This window comes from Argopecten irradians, chromosome 2 (genome assembly GCF_041381155.1).
Source record: "Argopecten irradians isolate NY chromosome 2, Ai_NY, whole genome shotgun sequence".
NCBI lineage: Eukaryota > Metazoa > Mollusca > Bivalvia > Pectinida > Pectinidae > Argopecten > Argopecten irradians.
Window position 1 is genome coordinate 19921141 of NC_091135.1, and position 26795 is coordinate 19947935.

Sequence of the window (26795 nt, forward strand, 5' to 3'; positions counted from 1 at the left end):
AATGTGCCGTGTGGGGTGTGTTGCTTGGAGTCTTCGGCTGCATGCTTCAGTGATATAGCACTATAAAAAGGGAAGAGTTCCACTATACAAGTAGACACAAGACTAATATACCACAGACACGCACCACGCCCGCCATACACGCAATACACCACATGTACATGAGGCCGTCCTTACATGACCCTGGCTGTTAATAGGACGAAATAATAATAAACAAGGACATAGTCATTCAGATCCCTCGCCAATGGAGATATCAAAGCTGAAGTAAGTTTGATTGTGGAGACTTATGTGTAAAAAAAACCCAGGAAAAATGAAGTTGAGCTAAAGAAAGATGGAGTATAATTCAAGTAGAGCGGGGCTGCAATTGTTGAATCAGGTATACAGCCTTGACATTTATATTAGACTATATATACAAAGATGGGTGGAGTTTTGCAAAGTAACATTTACCATTTACCATGATATTTTCAGCAATGTTTCCATGGTAACGGAAAAAGTGCAAAAAATGAAAACCTAAAAATAGCAAAAGGTACTACTAGACCATAAAAAGAATGTGTCTATGAAGTTTCGTGGAAATATCTCTGCTGGTTTTAGAGTTATACTCCTGAAATGAACCTGCTACAAAAATATGATATTTTCAGCAATGCTTCTATGGTTACAGAAAAAAGCACAAAAAGCGAAAACCTAAAAATAGCAAAAAGCACTACTAGACCATAAGAACAATGTGTCTATGAAGTTTCATGGAAATATCTCTGCTGGTTTTAGAGTTGTGCTCCGGAAACGATTCTTACACAAAAATCTGCCATTTTCAGCAATGTTTCCATGGTTACAGAAAAAAAGTACAAAAAGTGAAAACCTTAAAACAGCAAAAGGCACTACTAGACCTTAAGACTAATGTTTCCATGGTTACGGAAAAAGCGTAAAAAATAAAAACCTAAAAATAGCAAAAGGTACTACTAGACCATAAAAAGAATGTGTCTATGAAGTTTCGTGGAAATATCTCTGCTGGTTTTAGAGTTATGCTCCTGAAATGAACCTGCTACAAAAATATGATATTTTCAGCAATGCTTCTATGGTTACAGAAAAAAGCACAAAAAGCGAAAACCTAAAAATAGCAAAAGGCACTACTAGACCATAAGAACAATGTGTCTATGAAGTTTCATGGAAATATCTCTGCTGGTTTTAGAGTTGTGCTCCGGAAACGATTCTTACACAAAAATCTGCCATTTTCAGCAATGTTTCCATGGTTACAGAAAAAAAGTACAAAAAGTGAAAACCTTAAAATAGCAAAAGGCACTACTACACCATAAGACTAATGTGCCTATGGAGTTCCGTACATATATCTCAACCGGGTTTCCAGTTATGCTGCGGAAACGAACCTGCTACAAAAATATGATATTTTCAGCAATGTTTCCATGGTTCCATGGTTCGATGCGCATACAGAAACTTCTGTGCTCCGTTTAAATATATATATATTTTTAGTTTCAGAGTAAAAAACAAAAGTGCTAAAATTACCGTAAAATGTAAAAATACAGTAACAAAGGTGTATCATTTCCCATATTAAAGCTTAAAATTTCAATAACAATTACCTATTAAAGATTTACAGCAACACTTACTTTGGTACATTTAAAAATGCTGTTGCAATGATGATTTTCACTTAAATAAAAATGGTATAAAATTGACACGCTTAAAGTGAAGAAAGAAACTTTTTTCAAAATGAACGCCAAAATGGGTCATTTCTTAAAAGAATAAAAGCTAATTTTTGACAACTTTTGCAAATGACAATTTGTTGAAGATATTTATCAATTTTGTTTGAATATCTCATATCATCTCTGATCTAGATTGAAACAAGATTTCAACGAGACTGAAACCTTAGCGGTGCGGATCTTTAACCTGATACAGATGTAAAGTACGGTTCACCGCTATGATGAAAACTAATAAAGAAAAAGAAAATCCTATATTTGAATTGTATAATTAAAACTGCATTTTTTCAAATAACATGATATAATCATTCTAAAATAACATTGCAGAATATAATTAAAATTCTGTTCGGAGCCATACACAAATATCTTTGATGATTGAGAGTCACCAACAACAAATAAATCATCCCCAAACGTCTGGTTAATACTACAATGAAGATTCAAGAAATGGTTATAAACTGTTCTAACGCGATTACTGAATTTCTGATAGGAAATAAAGCAATGTATATATATTTAATTTAATGAAGTGTCGGTACAAAACTATATATCCGATTTGTTATTGAATGGAAAGCTAAGCATATCACAGGCTGTTTATATAGTACTGATGTCATATTTTATCCAATTCTTTTAAAAATATAATAAAGTAGAAAGTAAAGAGTTAAAATTGCACTAGAATGTAGAAAATATAGTGACAAAAGCGTATTATTTCCCACATGCGTAATTTGGTTTAAGTGATCATTAAATAAAGTAAGAAATGGTAAAAATTAACTCTACCCACATGGCTCGTGTGTTAAAACCCTTGTATAAAATTGCTTCATAAAATATAGGTCTATTTAGACTTTACATATGGCAGCTTGCTATCTTATTGAAAATTATTCTCAAATCTTCTTAGAGCTAGCGTCAAACGATACTTCAATGAGATTGTTATCTCCCCAGAAGTAACAACCCCATCTTTAAGATCGGATTTCTGCTTTTAATATTTGATACAACTTTTAAAAATATTCTGTTTTGTCTTCTGAATATACAGTAAATGTTCTGCTTATTATTGCTTTAGTATAGTTTCGAACGAAATAACGCACCCTGTCATACACCTCCGGTAGGTAAAAAAATGTAACCACCTTTTATTATTGCACAGGTTTTGAGACTTTTCAATATCTCAAAATTTGTCTCTACTACGTAAAGCATCTAGTTTTGCTAAACTAGTTAGTGAATAAAGTTCAATGGATTTCTTAGTTTTCCTTCTCTCTAAGTTATATCCCATTGTCTCACTTTTGGCGTTATTTAATTCAAACCTGCCTATAACGACCAATTTCATTGGCTTAGTTTATATCATCCCATGACGTAATCGTTTTATTCGTGTCTGATTGGTCAATACATCGGTTCAAAGAGAGAAAAAAAATCTCAAAATATTTTTGAAATTCAGAGGACATTAAATTATAAGCATTAACTTGATTATATTTGCTGTGTAATGGAACGTGATCTTGTTCAAGTTTTTCTTGTGAAGAATGTCTATTGAACATGTAAGAACGTTGGAAGTCGATCGGAATGATATACCAATTGTTTTAATTTCACGATGTAAAAATCGAAACGACTTTCCTGTATATCGACAATGTATCATTACCCAGTTGATAAACATACATTGGGTTTTCGGCTGTAAGGTTAGTATGAAAGTATGTTATTTCGATCATCATGGTAATGTATAATTGTTTACATCATTTTTTATTAAAGACACAATACTATTTATCCTTGAACTACCCTAATCTATATACAAAACATTCATACTAATATTCCATTCTAAGACTTGGGACATCAGTCATTTGATGCCAGGCACGAGGACACAATACTTATTATGTAAATTATATAAACGGACAGACAGAGATTGTCATACCGGTGAAGTGACAAGACACATCCTAGACAGACGGTTTTGGACGCGGATAACTTCCATCACGCAAACCGGAAGTCGTATTTGATATGTTACATCTGTACTTTCCGGAACTGCTGTCATGGTTAAGCCCCGATCATCGTATTAGTGTCTGTCACTAGTTTCCGGACAACACATTTCAGTGAAAGATGACTGTTGTACTAACTGTCCGGCTGTGTCGAAAAATCTTGGTCTACGATTCTTCAATTACTCATTCTTGTTCGGAAAACAGTCCTTCAAAGAGCAACAGATAATCAGTCAAATCGAACTAAAAAAGAAAGAGGACTAATAATTCATAGTCATTGTTCTTAGCCTGGCATCAACATTGCTGAATTATTTGATTTAATATTTGAATTATTGTTATAAGCAAGACATAAGTGCTTTATCTTTTGCCGCATACATAATCCTTATTTTCGATATAGACATTCACAATTCACAAAATATATTAGAAATACACACAAAAAACTGAAAACACATGTGAAATTAATTCTTCGAACTGACAAATGAAAGGATTTTGGAAAATGTTACCCGTTCACTGAAAAGCGCCAATTTCTTTCTATTCTATGGACATTGATCAACTGCCCCTGACAGTATACAGGCTGGAAAATGAATCATATTTATGAGCAACACTTTGAAATGCCTTAAGCCGGCAACTTCAACCATTAACAGCTAATTTGATTGGAATTCTCGTACAATTGCAGTTAAACCGATGTTTTCAACAAGGCTCGATGTTCAGTGTTCATGCATGCTCTATCAAGAGAAAACTGATGTATTTCATTTTAAAGTAATTCGAAATAACCTGCTCCAAACTTAAATGAATATTTTGTTTTATCTCTAGAGTTATGCGTTGATTATTAATATTTCTTCATTTATAATTAATATCCATAATATTTGAGCCAGGAAGTCATGGAAATGATAATTAATATTGTACCATGGAATAAAATGAAAATCGAGTGTAATTGATTGGGGGGTAATTCCTGGCATCTTAACAGCTGTTTTGATTACTAGTATGGCATGGTGTCGGTGAATAAACTGTCGGGAAACCTAACTGGAAGGATTCGTTTTTCAAACGCCATCTCAGTAAACAACAGTGAGAAGACAAGACTTGTGTGTGTTGTGACAGTCGGTCGTGTTACTGTCGACGTTTGACAACGTCACTTAGTAGCGGTTTATCACTGTAACATGCTGCCAACGACACCAATCATGTATCCAATCAGCTCTTAAGTAAATCGCTATACTTCATATGATAAAACGCACGAAAAGAGAATAGTTATTAGTAACTGTGTTATCAATTGTAATATTCCTTCATCAGGAAGACATAGATAAATCATTAGGTTGAGAATGTTCAAGAAATAATATTGTAATATTGTCACTAATCAAGATGAATGTAGCAGTTTTATTTTTATTCATTCGGAATAGATTACTTGTGACTTAACATTGCTCGTTGCTAATGAAAAGCTAAACCAATTCAATGGCCATTGTGATATGCTGATAAGAGAATGTGATTAAAGCATTCCGACATCTACATACACAATGTAGAAAGGGGAAGATCATCCTTGCATGATCATAGTTGTCAATATGAAAGTTTAGCTCAAAATAACTAACCAGCACTTATTTAGTTACTTTTACGATTATGGATCATGAGGCTTCTACTGAATAGATTATTGGAGTCTAGTAAGACAAGGACATGTCAACCCTACGAAATAAAAATTGATAACATAAGTATTTTACCCGAGGGTACAGAGTTTCTTGTCTCACTCTCAAGAGTATGAAATAATATTTTTCTCTTTTCTTCACTTTTTAACGACAACTGTGATGCATTGGTAGCTACTGGTATGACGTCAACACAGTATTGACGTGATGTCATCCAGTGTTGTGTGTGTATAGGCTCCCTTGTAGTGGGTAAGACAGAAATATACTACCTTCTTCGAAAGTTCGAATATATCAGGCTACATGAAACAGGCTTCTTTAAGTATTTTTGGAGATTTAAATACATTTTGTTCTACTAGTCAATCTCTATTCCTACATATTTATATAACATTTATAAGATAATTTACCAAGAAATTAGTTTCTTGAAAAAACCTGTCGCTACAATCTACGTAATCCATAATGTTTCGCATCACCATAGCTAATGTTAATCGATGTGCAATCAAACCGTTTGCCCAATTTTTTTAGTTTGGATTATGATCAACTTCCTTCTAGTCAAGGTCACGATATGATCGATAGTATGTTAAATATACCCGGCCAGCTGATTAAATCTACGTTCTGATAATGTAGCATGTGATACGTCATGCTTTAGTTTGCTGCTATTTGAAAAATCACATGTCAAACAGGTTAGAATACAACACTATTCCATATGGATAGAATTTTTCAGACCAGACGCATCTCGACCACTCCATGTCAGAAAAGATAAATATTCACACCGTACAGCTCATCGTTTACCCAGATGATGGACGTAACCTGTCTATCGGAAAAATGTCTTTCAATGTTATCAAGTAAACCATATTTGCATAAGTCACCACAAGCTTCATAGCACTGTATTATAATAAAAATAATATTTGGTAATGTGTCATGTTATTATTACGTTTTATTAAATAATCTTGTATTGCTACATTGTTATTTTGCAAAATTGTGTGCTAAAAATACGGTTGCACATGCAATCATTCAATGTGTCTGCCCGGAATTAATAATCGCAGTCACAAATGTGTTTAGGTTCTTAGAGCTTCTACAAGTGTATAACACTGAAACGGCATCGAAACGTTTGTTAATAATAATGGGCCGAAGTTGATTCGAGTTTCGTTTACTGTTTATAAAAGTCTATTCGAGGAAACAACTTGCATTTCTCGATAGGACAAATTATCTTCGAAGAAATTAAAGCAGTGATGTTCTTCTGTCATTTTTGGTTAGATATGTACTTAACATTTAATTTTCATTTTACGCAATAAAAAAAACGCCCGCCACATTGTCACCTATCTAAACGAACAGCATGCATGTACAGTCCTAAATCAATTCAGGTCATCTTTCATTTTATTTATAAATATATATTTATTTATTTATATGTTCATAAAAGACATGTATGATTTTAATGTGATGTCAAGAGAATGACACATACCTTTGTTCAGAACGTTGTCACTACCCTATTTCAGTTTGGATCCGCGACCAGATACGAAAAAAACTGGTGTAAAATGTCTGATCAAAGAAGAACTTTTGCTATCAAAAAACAACCATTCGACCACCACAGCTCCTGTTCTATATCTGTCTGAGCTGTTGACATTGCGTTAAGAAGGTAACCCTTCAAGAATCTGTAATATCACGGTGTAAATAACAGTGAATATGTACGGCCGGATATTTTACGACTCGTGTATCACATTAGCCGATAAGGAAAAGCCTATACATTAACAAATTATTATCGACAAGGAAAAATAGTCAAACAGATGACGAGAGGATAAAAATACACATCTCCATGGCCAATGTCCATTCTCAAAAAACGGACCCAGACAAATAAATGTGTTTCTGTGGCACAACACTATTCCCCACTATCCAACAGTTTATAAGAAGTATAAAATGCTTAGAATGAATGGCAAACCATCGATAAATCTAAAGCCCTTTAGTTAATGTAAAGAAACTATATCACGTATAATTTGTGGTAAAAGATAAGGAAACATCACTAATATTGATATATATCATAGGAGACTTATTACTGGCATTTCGGCTGGTGGACTTTTGACTCTTACAGACTTGTTCTGTTGATGGGCATTAAAACAATATAAGTAAAGGCTACGTCGATAAAACACTGACTTATGTTTGTTATATAACAGTAGCTTATTGGTTAGAATATGGCCAATCGCGATAGAGCAATGCCTACGGCGGCAAGATTCCATCGAAGACAGATATGCTGAAACTGTGCGGTCAAAGCACTCACTTCGAAAAAGACAATCTTATTCTTTTGTTCATCTAGCGTAATCATCTGGGCTGTCATCCCGAGAAACAGAGTTGATTTGGCGTGAATGCCAGAAATTACAAGACTGACATGAGATGAGTCGGTACCAGTTCTGAATATCATACCTAAATCTTTTACAATAATGGTTCCTTATTCTTCTTTTGTGTTGCACGCACGTGGACAACATGTCGGCACACGATATACGAAATACGTGGTTGGTCATCACCGGGCCAGTGTCCGGTGACGCCTACACACGACGTTAAACATTCGACAATCCTTAATTTACTTAAGATTGTACAGCAGACGTCAAATTGAATTACCTGACAGCTGTATCACAGTGATCGCTACTTGGGCTTTAGAGAGGCCGTGATTGAATCTTCGCCACTGACAGTATCTTAGGAATTTATTTCATTTATCATAATCAAATTTTACTCTACTGCTGAAATCGTGTTGGTCTATAGTATATATATAACTGTAATGTGACGTGGAAATCGCGCTACAAATTCGAATCAATTTGGCCGTCGGATTGTCCAGTGAAAGCTCTTGCTTTCTTCACAAATTGGTAATACTGTAATAGTTGTTACACTTCGCGAGTGTAAAACTTAGAGTTAACATTTGGAACTTATTCGCGGGGCTTTATTTTTGCGAAATATCTCAGTAGCCTTTGAAAGCTTCATTCTTACAAAGGCTATAATAAGTACTATGATTTTAATCAATATCGCGATTTTGATCGAATCCGAGAATTTAGCAAAATAAAAACCCCAGTGAATATTAGCCACGATACAGTATACGTTGAGACTCTAAATCAAAGCTTTTTAAAGGGTATCAATCACATACAAGAAAAATTATGCATTTTAACCATTTGTTTAAGGTTTTGTTAATTAGTTTTTATTACACAGAGCTTGAAAAATGGCGTGCAAGTGGGACGTTAGAATGGTACCTGCTACTTCCATCGCTAGGCGTAGAAAGGCGACTGTAAAGGTGTTTTATATCGCATGGAAAATGATTATTTCTTCTTTATTTCATATCTTGTCATGGTATTACGCTTTGTTCTATCTATTTCGAAATAAGAAGTAAGTAAATGACACGATGAGATAAACTGTTGTTTTATTTCGTTGTTGAATTTTAGGCGAACGTTCAAATATTGAGTCTTATATTAACCTCACAGTTTAGAGGTCATTGCCCTTCAAATCTGCTAGGATAGCTAGTGTTGAGGCGAACGTAGTATTGGGACTATTTAATTTCGATTACATTCGACAAACAAGATCGATCACCATTTGGCTTCAGATTGTTATTTCATGATACCAGAAAACGATTTTCTATTTTAGTTTGCAGTACGCATGTCTCTCATCCGTTCCATGTAAGATATGTCCAATTCTAAATTAAATTCCACATAGGGCTTGTACATGTCTAAGTAGAAATCTTATTCAGATTTAGAAACGTCAAACATGTTATTTATCTATAGTGTACAGGGACAGAAAATAAAACAATGTTGTTTTTATTTTTTCCAGGATTATTTAGTTTGTATTCTTTATTTAAGGTCATCCTCATTTATGATCGCGCTTGGCGCTAGAACTGTTCTTTTTTAAAACACGCAAACAAAGTAAAGAACGTGTGGAATGATTTTCTCCACCATTGAAACCCTTTTCGTCTTTAGTACTGTTTGTCTGTACGTTACGATAGGTAATTAACACGGTAACCTCGATATTCAACTTTATCTCAAAGACACTGGACGAACAAGATTGAAGCGCGTTCACATTACAAACTTGATTAAACTGAGGTATCCGACCATTCCGTTCTGAATTTCTTTTCCTGGCTTAAAACAAAATCTTTCTGTGACTTACTTTTCGTTACTTGGTGTTTATATATAGGCTTAGAGTATTGTTAGAACCGTCAACCCATCTAATAAATAAATATTGGAAATGGGTTTTAATATCGTGTAGCAATACATCTATCTATCCTGCAAAGAACAGGACAAATTGTTGCCATGGCAATGTGGCTCTTTTATGACATAGGCCTATCACACTAAACTTGTCATGTTCAGGAACGGAAGCAGACATTTAAACGACTAGTTCTTTTTGACATGCGTGATATATATTAACATCTACAAAAAACATTTTATATATAATACTTATTTTCTCCCATACTTCACAGGGATATCCCGCGGTTGCTAGGGAAAAGATACCTCTATCACACACAGGGGGGTAAAAGACAGCTCACACGCGCTAGACAATCATGTGACGTCATCAATACATGCGGCGTAACTGCGGCGCACATTGTAGATGGCGTCATCAATTTTGACTCATAACGACGTTCCTGCGATAATGGCGCGATGAAAAAGCTGGAAACCAAGTGAAATTTCATCATTTTTTCTTTTAAGTATGGGAGAAAAAGAATCTTACATGGGTCTGTGTGGACAGGGATATCTCAACCCTCGTGAAAGATTTTGAGACGTAAGATTCTATTAGTCCATATACTATGTACATTGTCGTGTACATCTTACAAAAATATATCTATTATACATAATGAATTCAATTTATAATTATTGTAATAATGATTTATTTATATGATTTAAGGGAGCCAGTGTTGTATATCGATGTTATCATGTTTTGTATGTTTCTCTATATTACACCACAAATGACTTATTCCTCGTGTAGAATTTAGAGACACTAGCGATTTGTTTTCTGTTTTGTATGCTGCGAACGGATATGGTACTGCGTTATATGTTTTGAAAAAACATATCCCCGTTTCATTTTGAAGTTTTATTCATCGGAGGATACATTCCACGGCAAATCAAAGCGAGCACGTACAGTCCAAATGAATGTCGGAAGACCGCCGGTAAATTACAGTAACTAAAGACATGGCGTTACACAACTGATATCAATTCCTTACAGGAAGATACTGCAGTTTCATCAATCTTCACTAAACCTTATAAAATAGGTTAGAGGTCCACCATCAAACACCACAAACACACTACAGTCCCCACAAAAGACACCGACAGTTGCTACTCAGGCAACAGGAACTGCCTGAATACCTAACCCAAATCTTATCTTATATAATGTGAAATATACTTGTATTTTGTAGAGGTTGTCGGAATAATATCACCCATAGGTAGTTACCTTTATTGATAAATGAACAAGAGTCTCCACTGTTCTGACACGACATACCACAAACATACCACAGTTTCCCAAAAACACCCGTTATTTGTGTCATATACATTTAACCGCCATATGCGTACCAATGTCAAAATGGGTTAAATGTGTATGTTTTTTATGTAAAATCCGGTCAAGCGAACATTGCTAGTACCGCTACTACTAATCATTATGTCATGGCTATTGTATGGATAATATGCTCCTTGAGTACACTGAAATGTAAGCTCCTTGAGTACACTGAAATGTAAGCTACACAATTACAACAGTGATAGCTAATGCATGATGAATACACGAATTGGGTCAAATTTTGTTTGGTTTGGCTTAGTGGATCTGTTCAACTGCACCAAAAAGGTGATTTATAGGAGTGCAAACATATCTAGTTGGAACAGTCGACAGATAATACCATACATTTAACTATTCAGTCTATCCAACCGACCAGACGAAGAGGTTACATGAATACAGAATCGCACAGAACTCTGCGAAACTCCGAATACCCTAAATAGACTGAATCTCCACTTGTAAACCGCGATCCCGTAAAGCACTAAATAAATCGATGATTACAGTTGGCACTCCTAATCTGTAATCTGCGATTCCAATTACTACACCTAAATATGGTTTATGTAATGCAATCACATCCTTCGAAATGGTCTTATGGATTTTTTCTTTAGGATTATATAAACAACACATTGCTTTTCGCATTTTGGAACAATTTACAACATAAACAAACGCAAAATATTATTTCCAATTCTATGTGATCAGCGAAGATTTAATGCGAATACAAGACATTATTAGGGTATGATTCACCATGGAAAAAACGATATGGGACTTAAAAGACAACATATGCACTCTGTTCTCGTTTTAATGGCGATAATACATTTCATGCAAGCGTATACACTTTTGCGTAATTGAAATACCAGTTATCGTTATATCATTTAAGAGAACACTTCTTGACACTAATGATAGCCCCATGATAACCATTCCCTTTCTTTCTGTTTTTTCTTTGTAATATCTGGTGTAGTCCCTGTAGGTTACAGAGCGTTTTACCATCGGAGACAGATACATCTGTTATCCCTTTGTATTCAATAATCTATTATTACAAAACAAGAGATCCGGAGAAGGGGATAGTGAACCAACACATACATTAATGGATCGGTATTGTTTGTTACGATTTATATTTTATTTTACTTTAAATGGAATATGAAGCATGAATTTGGACATGACCAATATAAAAAGCAAATAAATATTTTAAAGTACGAAGGTTGAGGAATCCAGATTGGTCTCTCGCGTTTATTCATCATCCTAATTCAATCGAAGGGTGTCAAAGTTCAAACCTGCTACAAAACTTATGTATTCTACCAAGTCTTTATTTCTGCATATAACACAATGCCTGTATTATAATGACATAGTAAAATTGTTTGTAGCTTCGTAGCTAAAATTATATATTGTTTTCGATGTTGTCTAAAAATGAAGAGAGTGCTTTTGGTAGTTGGACAAAACCTTGTAAAATTATTTGACCTAATCCCACAGGACGACATCACTTTCGGTATGAATGTCTGCATGAAAATTAACATACTTTTGAAAGTTCTTTCTTGAGTCGAAGTCGTTTAATTTTTGTTGTTTACCTTTTGCGTTTAGCAAAAGAAACTATAATAACCATTTATACGAAAATTATAACTTGGTAACGAGCATTTTCATTGGCTTAAAAAAATATTTCCATCGGCCCACTTTACAATGGAATTTGTAACGTCGGTTCTGATTTACTGATATCATTGCGTAAGGAGTCTCACAATAAATTTTGAATCATAAAGGTTTTTTAAAGAGTTTTTACGTTATCAAAACATCAGACAATAGCGTACTCTTGGATTAAACCGCGGGTTGTTGTGTTATGGCTAATTAACATGAAAAATATTCATATTAATTACGTATGCTTATGTAGGTCAATACAATATAAAATGTATTTTATATTCAAAAACAAAAAAACAACAAAAAATAATAAAGGGCGATAATCCAGAAAACGTCTCCTTAGCGAGTAATACCTTTGACAACATGAAAGTCCCAACGCTCCACATACAGGGCAGAATTGGAACAAACGTATAAAATATCAGTAATGTCCCAAGACGCCGCGTGTTTACGTATCAGGACAGATTTCATTAGGGAGGAGGAATCGTCTGCTTGTGAGATCAATAAGAATAATAGAATGAGATTTTGCTGTTCGGAATTGCCGGCGATGCCCTCCGCTCCATATAAACAGTACCAAATTGTCCAGAAAGATAACACTATGACGGTGCGAACAACTCCCACCCCCACCTTCCCCATTCTTGTAATATACATCTCATATGGATTAACTCAAATAACCTAAAAGTCTATTGATCGCTAAACCAAAAAATAAATTGTTGCCTATTTTTAAAATCAAACGCCACATGGTATCACTTGGTATTTCATATTTTTAGGTTTACAGACACAAACATATTTTATTTAACATTTTATATTCTATTATATATAATATTTTTTTATTAGGTTGTTATTTCAATTTTGGAAATATTCGGTAATATACATATACGTAAGTGATGAACCTTGTAAAGCAGACAAGAATTCACTCTACAGGGAACAGTTTTGTTTAACGGTAATCTACCAAAGTATATGGCCGATAAGAGCACGCATTGTATAATCGCTTGTGTATACTAGGTTTATATAACAACACCTGGGTACTACAATTCACCATACATCCATAGTCTTCCAAATTCAAATACAGACCCAGGGTTCAGATTTCAAGTTATATCACCAACGCATGACTTTTTTAAAATTAAATTAACACCCACGTTAAAATTGTACGGCTAAAATTCCCGACTTATAAGAAGTATTCTGCAAGCTGTTGACATTATCAAAACCTCATAAATAAGGCTAGTCTTCGTTTAACAAATCCAAGCCTTGGTCGTGCTATATATGGCTTCTCTGTATATAACGAGGTGGTATTGTTCCCGCGTCAGGTATCCACATTGATTGATTGCCGGGCCCATTGTAAGAGCTAAGTAACTCTGAGCTAAAACATCTACCACTTCTTCAGGCTCACATCGGAAGTAAATGTCACTATCAAAACCTTGCAGGAAACAATGGAAGCAGAAAGTAAGGCCTTCCGAACCTTATTTATGGTAAGGAAAGTAAAACCTCGGAGTTAAGATGGTTATGGCTTCCAATTAACTTCCTGCTGTAATACAAAATATGTCGGTGAGTTGAATTTCGAACTGATTTGTGAGAAGTTGCGGTAGGTGATTCGGTCGAATGGTTTTTTAAGGTTCATGTAAAGGCTTTAAACAGTGATATTTTGCAAGCCTAAAACTCATTGCTGTGCTGCAATTGAACAGAACTAATTTCATTAATTGTTGGTATATACCCTGGCTAACTGTCAGTCTTACTGTTGATATGTAATTTGCGAAGCTGCTTGTAAAATTCAGTAAAATGTGAGAAAATGTATATTTCTGGAGAAGACATAGAACTCGTGTGAATTGCATTGATGGAACCAAATAATCATGCCATCGCGTTCAGTTGTGAATATTCCAGGTACTCCAACAGTTTGTTTGGCAAAATCGGACCAACAAAGAGCGCAGGAGCCTATTGTAGTAAATGCAAATGGCTGCTATAAATGGCGGATCACAAATATCGCATATAAGAAGCCATCTCAATTGATCAAATATTCTTATAGACACTATAAGGTAATATACTCTGAACATACAAGAAGATATTCACGAAAAAAATAGTTATCTGTTAGGGCGAAAAACAAACTATCAAAGTCCACATTTACTTTTTTTCGTAAATAGTCTTCTTGTCATCAGAGTACTTATAGTATATAAGAGCACTTGTATCAATTAAAAATGTCTTCTTATATGCTATATTTGTGATCCGCCATTTAAAGCAGCCATTTGCATTTACAACAATAGGCTCATGCGCTATTCGCTGGTCCGATTTTGCCAAACAAACTGTTGGAGTATACGTACCTGGCATAGTCAATACTGAACACGATAGCATGCTTATTTGGTGCCATCAATGCAATTCACACGGGTTTTAAGTCTTCTCCAGAAATATACATTTTTGTCTTATTTTACTGAAATTTACAAGCAGCTTCACAAATTACATATCCACAGTAAGACTGGCAGTTAGCCAGGGTACATACTAACAATTAATGAAGTTAGATTTGTTCAATTGCAGCACAGTAATGAGTTATAGGCTTGCAAAATATCACTGGTTAAAGCCTTTACATGAACCTTAATGTATATGTTTTGGACATTCCATTCAGTCGCCAGTGATTATACAACAACATATATTCACATTCTGGTAGGTAACTAGTACATACCGCAGGCTGCCAACAATGCTTAGCCAATATCGGCATCAATATTCTAATATAACGAGTATACCTGTGTTACTGCAATATTGGACGTTATATACAGTTGTGCCTTATATGTACAATTAGCCTATGCACAAAAAAAATCATGTCACTAGCCCCGCGGCGCTACTAGCCACCGACCGAGTACGGGGACGAAACCGGAATTATACTAAATTATGAAAGATGCCTGAAACCGGGGCGGCCGTTCCACTAAATTACCGTTACTTATCGGTAACAGTATACAAGTAGTTACAAGTAAATGAAAGAAAGAATCGTAAAAAGGGTGAATTAGACATTTCCTTTTACTTAAATGGATTTGGTGCGTTCGCCATGAAAAACACATTTCAAAAGACAATGTAATTGTAAAATACAGCTGTACATTGACATTTTTGGTGTCAACTGTGTTCGTTTTGAATTTCATTCGTATTTACGTGCTTATTTTCAATACATTTGTTCTAAAAAATCATGAATGTCAAGTTATATTTCTAAGAAAATTGACCAAAAGTAGATAGTTAATTTGGCTGATGCAAACGTTGACTTAGGTGATTACAAAACAAAACCAACTTGCAGAAGAGATTTATTCTTAAGCCAGTAGACAGGCCATTCAACGTTAGTTGCTTTACCTCAAATTCTTTACATTCTCATGGGGTATTCATATTTAACAATTGTTTCCAAAATACACTGCGGCTTATATAGGGTTAAAAGTTAAGATTGATTGGTAGGTTGATCATGTGTAACATGTTATTAACAGCCAATGTATTTTAGAGTAGTTTCTCCCATATGTGAGGTATTGCGTGTGGTACTCACTTCTGTTTTTGCAAACTGTTATGAAAGAGATTATGCTGTTTTAAGCGGTTTCGTTAATAAGTCACACGAGAAGACGCCTCAAATGACCATTTTAAACATATTTTATCAATAGTCGCCCTGTGTGAGTTCGTACAAAAATCGCATTTCTCTAAAACTTCCTCGCCAAATTACCTACAATTTTGAAAATCCTCACTAAACCGTCTATCAACCAAAATGGTGAACTGTCACTTTCTCCTTGAAGTTAAAACAATTGCTGTAGTACAAAAGTCAGCATAGTTTTGAATTGTCAGACTCAAACTGCATCTATTAACAGCACAGGTCGAGAATGTCTTCAGTGCGTGAATATGCTTTGGGGGCTGCAATATATTTGTGATGTGTCGTATTCGTTATTTGGGGTAGCAATTTAATGGTTTGCAAATGTTAATTTGGGGTCACATTTAGAGGCGTATTGGTACGTGGGAATAATTCATACTGGCATATTTTTTAATACGATATTTACATAATATTTTAAAACTAAAATGAGTGTTAAAGCCTTTGGATGGTCAATGTATGTTCCTTTCTTAAAATAGGTATACAGTTTTTACCTTTCTATCAAATATATAAATTTATATTACCCATATTCAAAGTATCTTAATTACAGGTACAGTTTATGTATGTAATTATTTATTTTAGGAAATTGTAAATAGTAAGCACGGAAACTCTCTTCTACTTTTTAAATGATTGTATAGGAGGAGGATGCACAATGTTACAGAAGTTATATGGAATTTAACAATTTTACTTAGCATGATGCCTATACGAACAGTTCAAACGCGAATATTTTCGTTTGTATAGACAAGTATTGCAACGTTGTTTATTATGACGTCATTAAGTAGTTCTGATGTGAATCAATTATTATTTTCCATGCACGTGAACGGCATGACCGTATATGAGGAGAACCAACAAATTGTATATTACATATATAATAGATGAAAAGCTACACCTGTAAGCCATATAAACGTCTTCGCCTCCATAGATCAACAACGGACTGGACGTGGGTCATACTTTATGGCTCCTCCTCCCTCATTTTATGGCGATGAGATTTAAACATTCCACTGTATATGTAATTTGTTACATTGAGACTAAATGAAAATATATTAGGACAGAATGGTTACAGACGAAATCCATGATTCCATTACAAGCGAAAATATTCCGATCATTGTTCTGTATCTGATTTAGGATGTGTTCATTGTAATTTGAAATATTTTTTGTCTAATAAGTCCTCGATACAACGCCAATAAGTAATGTGTGGGTTGGTTTTGGATGATGTCACTGTGAATTACAAATCATTATTTTATGTCAGAATCCTGTCTACTTTAAATCCCAAAGGCCTCGTTATGGATTTTCCTTACGATGATCTAAACGACACTGTTACTTACGTAAAGAACATGTCGTGAGCTGCGTTTGGTAATAACAATTTAATGAGTGTCACTGACCTGTAGTAAAAGTCGGTCGAAATCACGTACTATTTTTAATCTTATGTGGGATCGTAAACTTTTAAATACATGTTTATACACATTTGATCGATCTCTTTCAGACCAGATAACCATGTTTAATAGCAATGTCATAAACCATTGTCCGCCTATATAATATTACATCTCTGAATATCATGGTGAACATTAACCAAGATTAATGACAAATCAAAGACACCATTACCTTCTGAATATCTGATACGGATAAATAAATGTAGAAGCATCAGGAATTTGTATTAGTCAAAAATAGTAACGGAGACGAAGAAATCCCAATGGTTGGAAGGACCATCCTATTTCGCTAACACACTATCATCGTAGCAGACGTACATTTGGTACTGTGAGGATTCGGGAGACTGTAGTATGTGTCCTCTTGTTGATTGCATTTTTTTATTTGTATTATCACAATAAATAAACAAACATATCATAAGATTCATCTTTAACACCAAACGGTACTTAAAATTAACCTGACAAATACTGGAGCGAAAATAAGATGGACAAAAAATGAATGAAAGTGAACAGTGTTAACCGTCGGAAATATTAAACTTACTTTCATATTGAAAACTTGTGTTATATCAGGAGGACCTCCCCTGCGTGTGTGTTGGAGTCTGTAAGTGTTTGTTTGTTTGTTTGTTTGATTAATTAACATCCTTTTAACAGCTATGGTCATGTAAGGACGGCCTCCAATGTATGCAGTGTTTTGCGTGTATGTTGTGCGAAGTGCGTGTTTTGGGAGACTGTGGTATAATCATGTTGTGTCTTCTTGTATTGTGGAATTGTTGCCCTTTTTATAGTGCTATATCACTGAAGCATGCCGCCGAAGACACCAAGCAACACATCCTACCCGGTCACATTATACTGACAACGGGCGAACCAGTCGTCCCACTCCCTGTATGCTGAGCGCTAAGCAGGAGCAGAAACTACCACTTTTATTGACTTTGGTGTGTCTCGGCCAGGGGACAGAACCTACAGCCTTCCTCACAGGGGCGAACGCTCAACTCAAGGCCAAAAGTGAGGCGGTGCCAAGGGAGGCATTAGGAAGGATAGAGTCAGTTAGGAAGAAGAGAAAAGATAAGATCCTAAATTTAGTCGCCTTTCACGATCATGCAATAGGGGCAGCAGGTACAATTCTAACGCCCTACCTGCAGGGCAGTAATGTTTGTAACACAGGTCTCTTCAAATAGGTCTCATGGGTCAAAAAAGCTAAAATCTGTACACAAATGTACAACTTCTTAATAACCAAGAGACCCGAGGCCTGTTGCACGCTGGGATGAAGGGCTACCAAGTTTTGTTTACTGTATAAGGAAATAGACCATGTACAATGATATGTCTTGTATCCTCCTTTTGATACAATCAGCAATGTTATGAAGAAAATTGTCATTTTCTAAATGCTAAAATTGTACAATGATGCTTAGTGTGCTAACATTTATAATAATAATCCCATGGAGTAACCGGGATAGAAATCACCACTGAACAGCAAACTCAGATCAAACTTCATTATCCTCTGAACATACACCGCAAATTCTCGCATACAGCCTAATTCTCCGACACCAGCCTATATTTTACACTGTGTATACAAACGTCCACAGACCCGAAAAGTCTATCGATCGACAATTTTATTGAAAACTTCAATCTGCATTTTCCTTCACATAATCAGAAGAAATTTAAAACAAAACTAGTCAACTCCTTACGACATGAAGAATATGACCTATTCAGATCACATTAATTTCAACATGCGTTCGGTGATTTCCATTCTTATCCTGTCAGACCTGATATTTTATTCCGGTCGAACTGAAATAGGTTGATGCCGTCAGATAGCTAAGAGTATATCTGTAGATTGAACGCTAGATTCAATATTTTTGACATTTCATTGTTGTTCATATTGTGAACGTCTCCGAAACATCTTACAATTTTGAATTTAAAATAAACTAATCTCTTTGCAATAACTGAAACTCTTGTCCATTGTACAATGTTCTCATTTATGCGTTTCTATATCAAATTTAAACTGTCTTGAAAAGGATGAGACACTTGCTGGTTTGTCCGTTGTCAACATAATGTTACCGAACTGTGTCCAGAAATATAGCATTATAAAATAAACAAGAATATTCACTGTTGCAAATAGACACAACCTGAATATACCGCAGCCTTCCAAAACATAGGCATGAACACACACAACTCACTGCATTCAAGGGATTGCGTCCCTAACAGACCATAACTGCTACTTAATGTTAAACCTATTAAACCAATCCAATTATTCGATAATCTTTACTAATCCGTAAGTGAAAATCAATTGCTGGACACCAAAGTATGACCTAATGACCGCCAATGTTCTAATATAACATTTTTATGGTGTTTGAATGGTTGGTGAAATGTGCTTGTATTACGATGTAATATATTTGGGAGGCAGCGATATGTTTTCGTTATATTTCTTTGCAATAATGGAAACTCTTTTATGCGTTTCGATATCAAATTAAACTGTCATATCGTCCATATAATAATTTATCGTCCATATAATAATTTTGATAATATTGTTTGATTCACATCCTGATCACCCCTTTGATGAAGAAGAAAAGTAGATTTATGATTGTCTTGTCAGATATTATATTGTAGTATACGGTTATGGAGAGATATCAAAACTTGTATCGATCCTTTTTAGCTAGGCTACAAAATCTGAAACTAGTTCTACATCAATTTGTTTTGTTTTTATTGTTAAACGTCCTATTAACAGTTAATTTAAACTAAAGAGTCATTTGTTGGGTGCGTCAGTTATTGGAGAGAATGCAGTTTGTTGGTTTTTGCCTCAATATCAATACACTTAAGTGAATCGTTCACGTAATTCACACTAAATCAACTTTTAAGCATATTAGCTTAAATCTCAATTTGGTCGACTACAAACTTTTATCCCTTCGTGAAGTTATTTCTTCTCTGTGCCATTAGCGACAGGCTAGTTCTATTTTTACTTTAAGGATGTGTTTATTCGCTACTTGTCTGGTCTTTATTCGCGATATTTTCTTTGTTTCACTCATTCTTCCTCATAGGTCCTTCAGGGACAATAACAGAGAATTTCACGAAACCGATATGATATATCTGTCTACGTGGAAGGATTATTGAGTTGAATACCTGCCATTTAACTTTTCATGGAGAAATAGAGTAAGCCCTGGATTATAGGATTATAAACAGAACTGCACCTGTGTCTAATACTGATATACAGTCATATACGAAGGTTTCATTGACTGATTCAAAAGATATGTCTATCTTTGTGCCTTTTGGTAAACGAACATTAATGTGAACACTCTAGCGAAAACGTTTATGCTCGTTGAAAAAACTAGAAAAGACATCCATGTCTCCGCCTCCATAGAAAATCGGAAAAAAGGCAGTACATGCATTGGTAGTGATTCTCAAAGTCCTGACTGGGACATAGAACTCTCGTACAGAATAACGAATAAGTAAAAGCTCTGAGACTTTATTTTTACGTATTTTAATGTAAATGTTGATCTTAACAAGATGACATATGCCTTGATATTTTTTCACGAAATGCAAATGGGAACCATTTTCACAGCCTAAGGCTCCGGACTATAAAATCAAAAATAGAATAACAAATTATCTCGTGCCAAAATTTCAAATGCCTGGTGTAAAACAGGTATCCTCAGTTTTTGTGTGACTTCTTAAATTTAGTCAATGCAACAATTAAGGACCCACATGTTGGTCACCAGTGTTTCTGCAGACAGACACTGTCGTGGTGTGTGTTCTTGTGATATTAAATGCTATAGCTTAAAGTGCTATCTCACTGAAGCATGCTGGGAAAGACGCTGATCATGATCAGCGCAAATCCAAACGAGTTCACCTTTTAAACAGCCATGCAAATCACCGAATGTGTTTGACTGTATGAATCTAACTTGTATAATATTGTATCTAAGCAAGTTTTAAAAGTTATCTTATTTTTTTTTTTTTTTTTTTTTTTTGTGGGGGGTTGAGGGGGGTTATTTTACATATTTGAAGTTTGGCTTTAAATTACCCGCACTGTCGATGTGCCGTTTAACGTAAATAAATAAGCAAACACACAATTTTAAACGTTGGCTTTAAAGTACATGTATATACATTCGAATTCAAATAAACATATTAGTCACGTATGCAAAATTGATTCCAACATTTTATTCAATATATCTTCCATATAAGAAATTACAGTTCATCATTTTGCGTTTTCTTTTTTATATGAAATAATTTGTATAAAATTGGATATCTTGTGTTCCCAAGTGAATGTTCGGTGACGACATGTCTAAAAGTAAGAAATATTATTAATGTATTATCATGGGCCGTTTCTGATAAATACACATTCTGTAGCCAGCTCGACGCCATAGATATTGGACTGCAGCTGAATTGTATAAGATATTGTATCGCAGTGTCCCCAATGTACGCTTACCAACAAAGAAAATTAATATTATATAATAAAGAAGACATCATTCATAATCGTTGTTCTATTAACGACATCTTTCAAATTTTGATAGCTGAAGATTTATCTTGAAGCTCTAAATAGATCTCCTTTTTAAAAGTTGGTCGATTTGCTTCTCATTTATTCACAGAACGTTTTCTTCAAATGATACTTGGACTTCGTAGGGTAATGATACATTTAACAATTTCTAACAATAAATATAGTCTTAATACCTTATAGTGAAATAAATACAAAGATGATGTATGTTCAATCTTTCTTATACGAGATTGAAAAGGTTAAGGTCCATATACTTCTGTTTTGCACTTAAGATATTCGATCCATACAATTTTTATGGGTGATCGTGGATAAAGCCGAAATAATAAAACCCAAAATAACCTTCTGGATGCCTTGACTTCTATTGTAAAATCAACTGTTTACTATTCTAAAAATGTCAGGAATAATTTTTGTGATGCTTACCTTTGGAGTTCAAATATTAACATACTTCACCATTTGCGAAAATTGAAGTTTGCTACTTCTGAATAACATGGAATTAAATATTAAGAAGGAAAACATCAGTATATATTTAAACAAGAGGGCCAGAGGACCTGTATCGCTCACTTGATTTTTTTTTATTTGGTTTGGTATATTAGCTTAACGTCATATTAGCAACCAGGGACATTGAAGGACGTGCCAGATTTGTTAGTAGATGGAAGACTTAGTACCCCCCAAAAAACACTGACTAGCGGTCAGTACTTGGCAACTGCTCAACATGGGATTCGAATTCGCGATCCAGAGGTGGAGGGCATGTGGTAATATGTCGGGACATCTTAAGCATTCGGCCACCATAGCCCCGCCTCACCTGCGTTGTTATGGCAAGCATTGTTCTGAAAACAACATCACTTTTCCCTTATAAGGATTTCAAAGACTTACCTCTATTTTCCCTATAAGGTCCCACTCCTCCTGCTTTAAAGCCAAGATTTATTCAAATTGTTTCCCTCCTTAAGATGATACTTTTGATCAAATTTGGTTACAGTTACAATCTAAGCAGAAATCTATCACTAGAAACAATTTATATCATTTTACATTTATTTCGAATGCAGTGTTTTAAATGTGAATGTATGTCTTCTAGCACATTGTCATTAAAACACGCCACGAATGACTTAGAACAAAACATCCCAACCGGCTATATTAGTGAAACAAACAGGCAAACATATAGACAAAAAAAAGATATCCTAAATTTAGTCGCCTTTTACGGCATACAATAGGGACAACAGGTACAATTCTTTCCTAACTCAAGCTCTCCTTCCTAACGTCTCCCTTGGCATCGCCTCACTTTTTGCCTTCATTTGAACGCTCGCCTCTGTGAGATAGGCTCTATGTTATATCCCTTGTCCGAGACACACCATCGTCTGTAAAAATGCTACTGCTTAGCGCTCAGCATAAAGGGAATGTGACGACTGGTTTGCTTATGGGTGTGCGGTTATTCGGTATATTTGCCGGTATACTTCGGTGAGATAAAAAAGCGCTATAAAAAGGGCAATAGTTCCACTATTACTAGGCGACACAACACGAATATACCGCCGCCTCCCAAAACATACAGACAGTCACACATCACGTGTTTTGAGACCGTCCTTACATGACCTTGGTTGTAATAGGATTTAACCCACTAGAAAAGAGAGACAAAAGGGGGAAAAGGCCAATTAGGAAGAAAAGAAAAGATAATATCGTCGTCTTTTTTCTACGGAACAGCAGGATTTGGAATCAAACATATTGATGAGGACGTATGTTTGCATGAAAGTTGTTGCTAAGGTTACCAAAGAATTTATTGTTCAGCTTTTTTATTGTAAGTATGACATTTCTAAATACAGACAGGTTTGTACCTTACTATTAATTTTCAGCAGAATAGCAAGCTTTAAAAATATATTATGAAATTTAATTCGGTATTACCAATCAGAATGTATCTGCATCAATGCTCTTTTAGTCAAAGTTTTACGAATAACTTAAACACAAATACATTGCATACATGGGGAGACCGTCCATTTATAACCTTAGCAGTTAGTAGGACGTAAATAAAATAACCAACTATCACATGGGAACATATCACACAGGAGAAATTACCGAATATCAGGCGGATTATATGATAAAATTACATCTCGATGTTTTAAATAAAACCCTTTTGTGTTTTTTCTAGAAAATAGAAAAGGTTTTTGCTTGGGTACAAAATATCATCTCTGAATGAAAAGAAGTTTCTAACAAGTTGATAATCCTTTTTATTCTTGTAATCCTAAATTGATTTCGGGAACAAAATAATAATTTTGTACTATAACCAACTCAAAATGTTTTATCTTTCCACAAACAGCAACCTTCTTGTACATGTATATAAAATCCACAAGTCCGTTGTAATTCATTCTAAAATTATGTTTGATAAGATCACATATATGTTCTGAATTCCATGACGATCTTTCTAATGATACTGGTAATTGAGTATCACATGCATACGATGTCGTAAAAAATACAGGGCATTGTATGCATGTGATACCACGAGACATTAATATGTGATCACGTGCCGTAAGGATGTGTAAGACAAATCAAAATCAAGAATTGAACATAACTAATAAAATATTATTTGGCAAGGGCGCCGATGCAATGACAGAAGTATACGCTAATATCCTAATGATGCTGATTAAATAATCATTTCCTTTACCTTATACAATGTACCTCAGTATTCCAAGTTCAAATTTACATACATGCATGAATGGATATTGCTACACATCTAGTTTCGGTTTGGCAGTTTACTTGACGAGCAGTCCCTTCATTATTCCATTTATAAAACTACCCGTCATAAAAAAGACCAAAATACAACAGTTATAACAAAACAATAGAAGCAGTGCCACTCACCGTGAATTTTGTCGCTCCTATACTTGATGTTTGTCTCTGATGAATTCAGTCGTTGATTGCTGTAGACAATACTTCCTGGTATCGTCGCGATGTTTCAAATTGATTTCAATAGTTCTTAAAATTTCATTATTTATATACGCGAATTACAACATCTTAACGAATGGAAAATAGATCAAATTCGACAGGTTGAAATTCAGAGACATACATTCGTGCGCCACCGTGGTGTTGCCTAGCACAAGCAAACGAACGATGACAAATGCCAATGTCGGAAGAATATCGGCCTAGGAGAACGCCGTAGTAATCCAGTTGAATGGTCAGTGATGCTATCATATCAGTGGCCCAGTGTCTCAAGGGAATCTATCGTAACGTGAAGTTCTAGACTATATGTAATACTGCATTTTAAGTGGTGGACATTTATATGCTTATCTACTATTAAGTTGATTCTAGTGTTTTGCCTCGTGATTTTTTAACTATCAGATAACGCTCAAGTATAGCCTACTGCAAACCTTCTTATGTTAGTGAGCTGATATTTTAGCACTATCCCTTATTTACGATTTTGCCAAAATGAAAGTTCTAAAATAATGTAGTTTAATAAAGTGAGTGAATAAAGCACTAAAATATTTGACGATATATTACAAAAGAATATTTTCTACGAAGAGTACGCGATGATTGCCTGTGAATCAAAAACCAAAAAACACTCATTGGAAGCGTTATTTTGAATCCTAAAAAGTAATTAATAAAACTCAATATATGTGTGTGTATGGATTGGAAGAAGAATAAAGAACGGAGTGTTGTTGTCCACGACTGCCTAGCTACATACCCAAAAACGGACAATCAGAAGCCGGCCTATGCTAATGCGAAGCTAACAAGGATTTACCCTGTCCGTAAAAAAAGATAGGAAATATCCTTTCATCGATAAAATCGTCGTGGCGAACCTTAAGCCGAAGACATCAGGACGACCCTGTAGCAATGTCCGGATCCTGGGGAACAAAGCCATGAAATAGAACGGGAGACGGCCTGGTCTGAGCAACAACTTCACACATCAACGTATTAATCCGTCCAAATGGCAGGGCTATTTCTCGCTCGGAAACATCCGCCTTCGCCGTTATAGATAAACGTGGTTAAAGATTCTAAAGTGCTCCCCAGTATTGGAACGCATCTTAATTCTCCAACGATGGAAAGAGCATGCTGTAGAAATGATCTGATGTATTTAGGGAAGTCAGAACCTTTTGAGATGGAGATGCTGTTGTATTTTAGGGATATGAAGAATTATTTTGTGGAATACGTACTTAGTCTGTTAGCATTACTTAATTGATTGCAATTTTGTTCAAAACAAATGTTGTCAGAAACGTCGGTGCTCCATTTCTATTCAAATTACAACAGCTGATATTACCAAGGATCTAAAGATACAGAAATTCCATCAATGACAATCAATCATCCCACAGACGTCAAAATAATTAGGTATTAATTACAATGCATGTGCAAATTAATGTTTTCAAAAAACTGAATAAAACGCATTTCTCCCAAGAACGATAATGCTGAATCCATTTCAAATTCTTTTTCTCTTTATTGTATTTTCATCCAAATTATCGCTATAGGTATGTATGGGGTAGTGAATGCTATCCCAGTTGCAAATGGTTTTATCATGCCTTCATAGAGAAAGTAACGTTAAATCAATATACAAAGTTTGGCTTGATTTTGTTTATTACATATCTCAGGCGGTACATTCACGTTTTGTCATTCAAAAACAACAACATATCGCATGCAAAGAGCAAAATAAACATAACTAAATCCTCGAATAATCAAAACATATCACAAATCATAGAGGATAATTTTAAATTATGTGAAGAACGCTTTTAAAATTAGAACAAAATATACTGCTATTTATATTCTCTAGTTATCTTCAGGGATACCATTGACTTCACTGACGTATGGGGAAACTATAAACACAACATGAAACTGAGAGTTTCAGGTAGCGTCACTTTAGATTGGAGATTATTCAATATGTATATATAGATACATTTGTATATCAAAATGTACAACTAATGCAACAAATAGTTTGTTGTGTAGG

At 34.9% G+C, this 26795-nt stretch overlaps 1 protein-coding gene across 1 annotated transcript in view; it reads right to left on the bottom strand.

Annotated features, from left to right (window-relative positions):
- The window catches only part of LOC138314761 (PDF receptor-like), a 104290-nt gene extending 79393 nt beyond the window's left edge, over positions 1-24897 (bottom strand). Inside the window, exon 1 of the mRNA XM_069255259.1 lies at positions 24725-24897. The gene's annotated coding sequence lies outside the window, so the exon portion shown is untranslated. The remainder of the gene's footprint in view (positions 1-24724) is intronic.
- Between the last annotated feature and the right edge of the window lie 1898 nt (positions 24898-26795).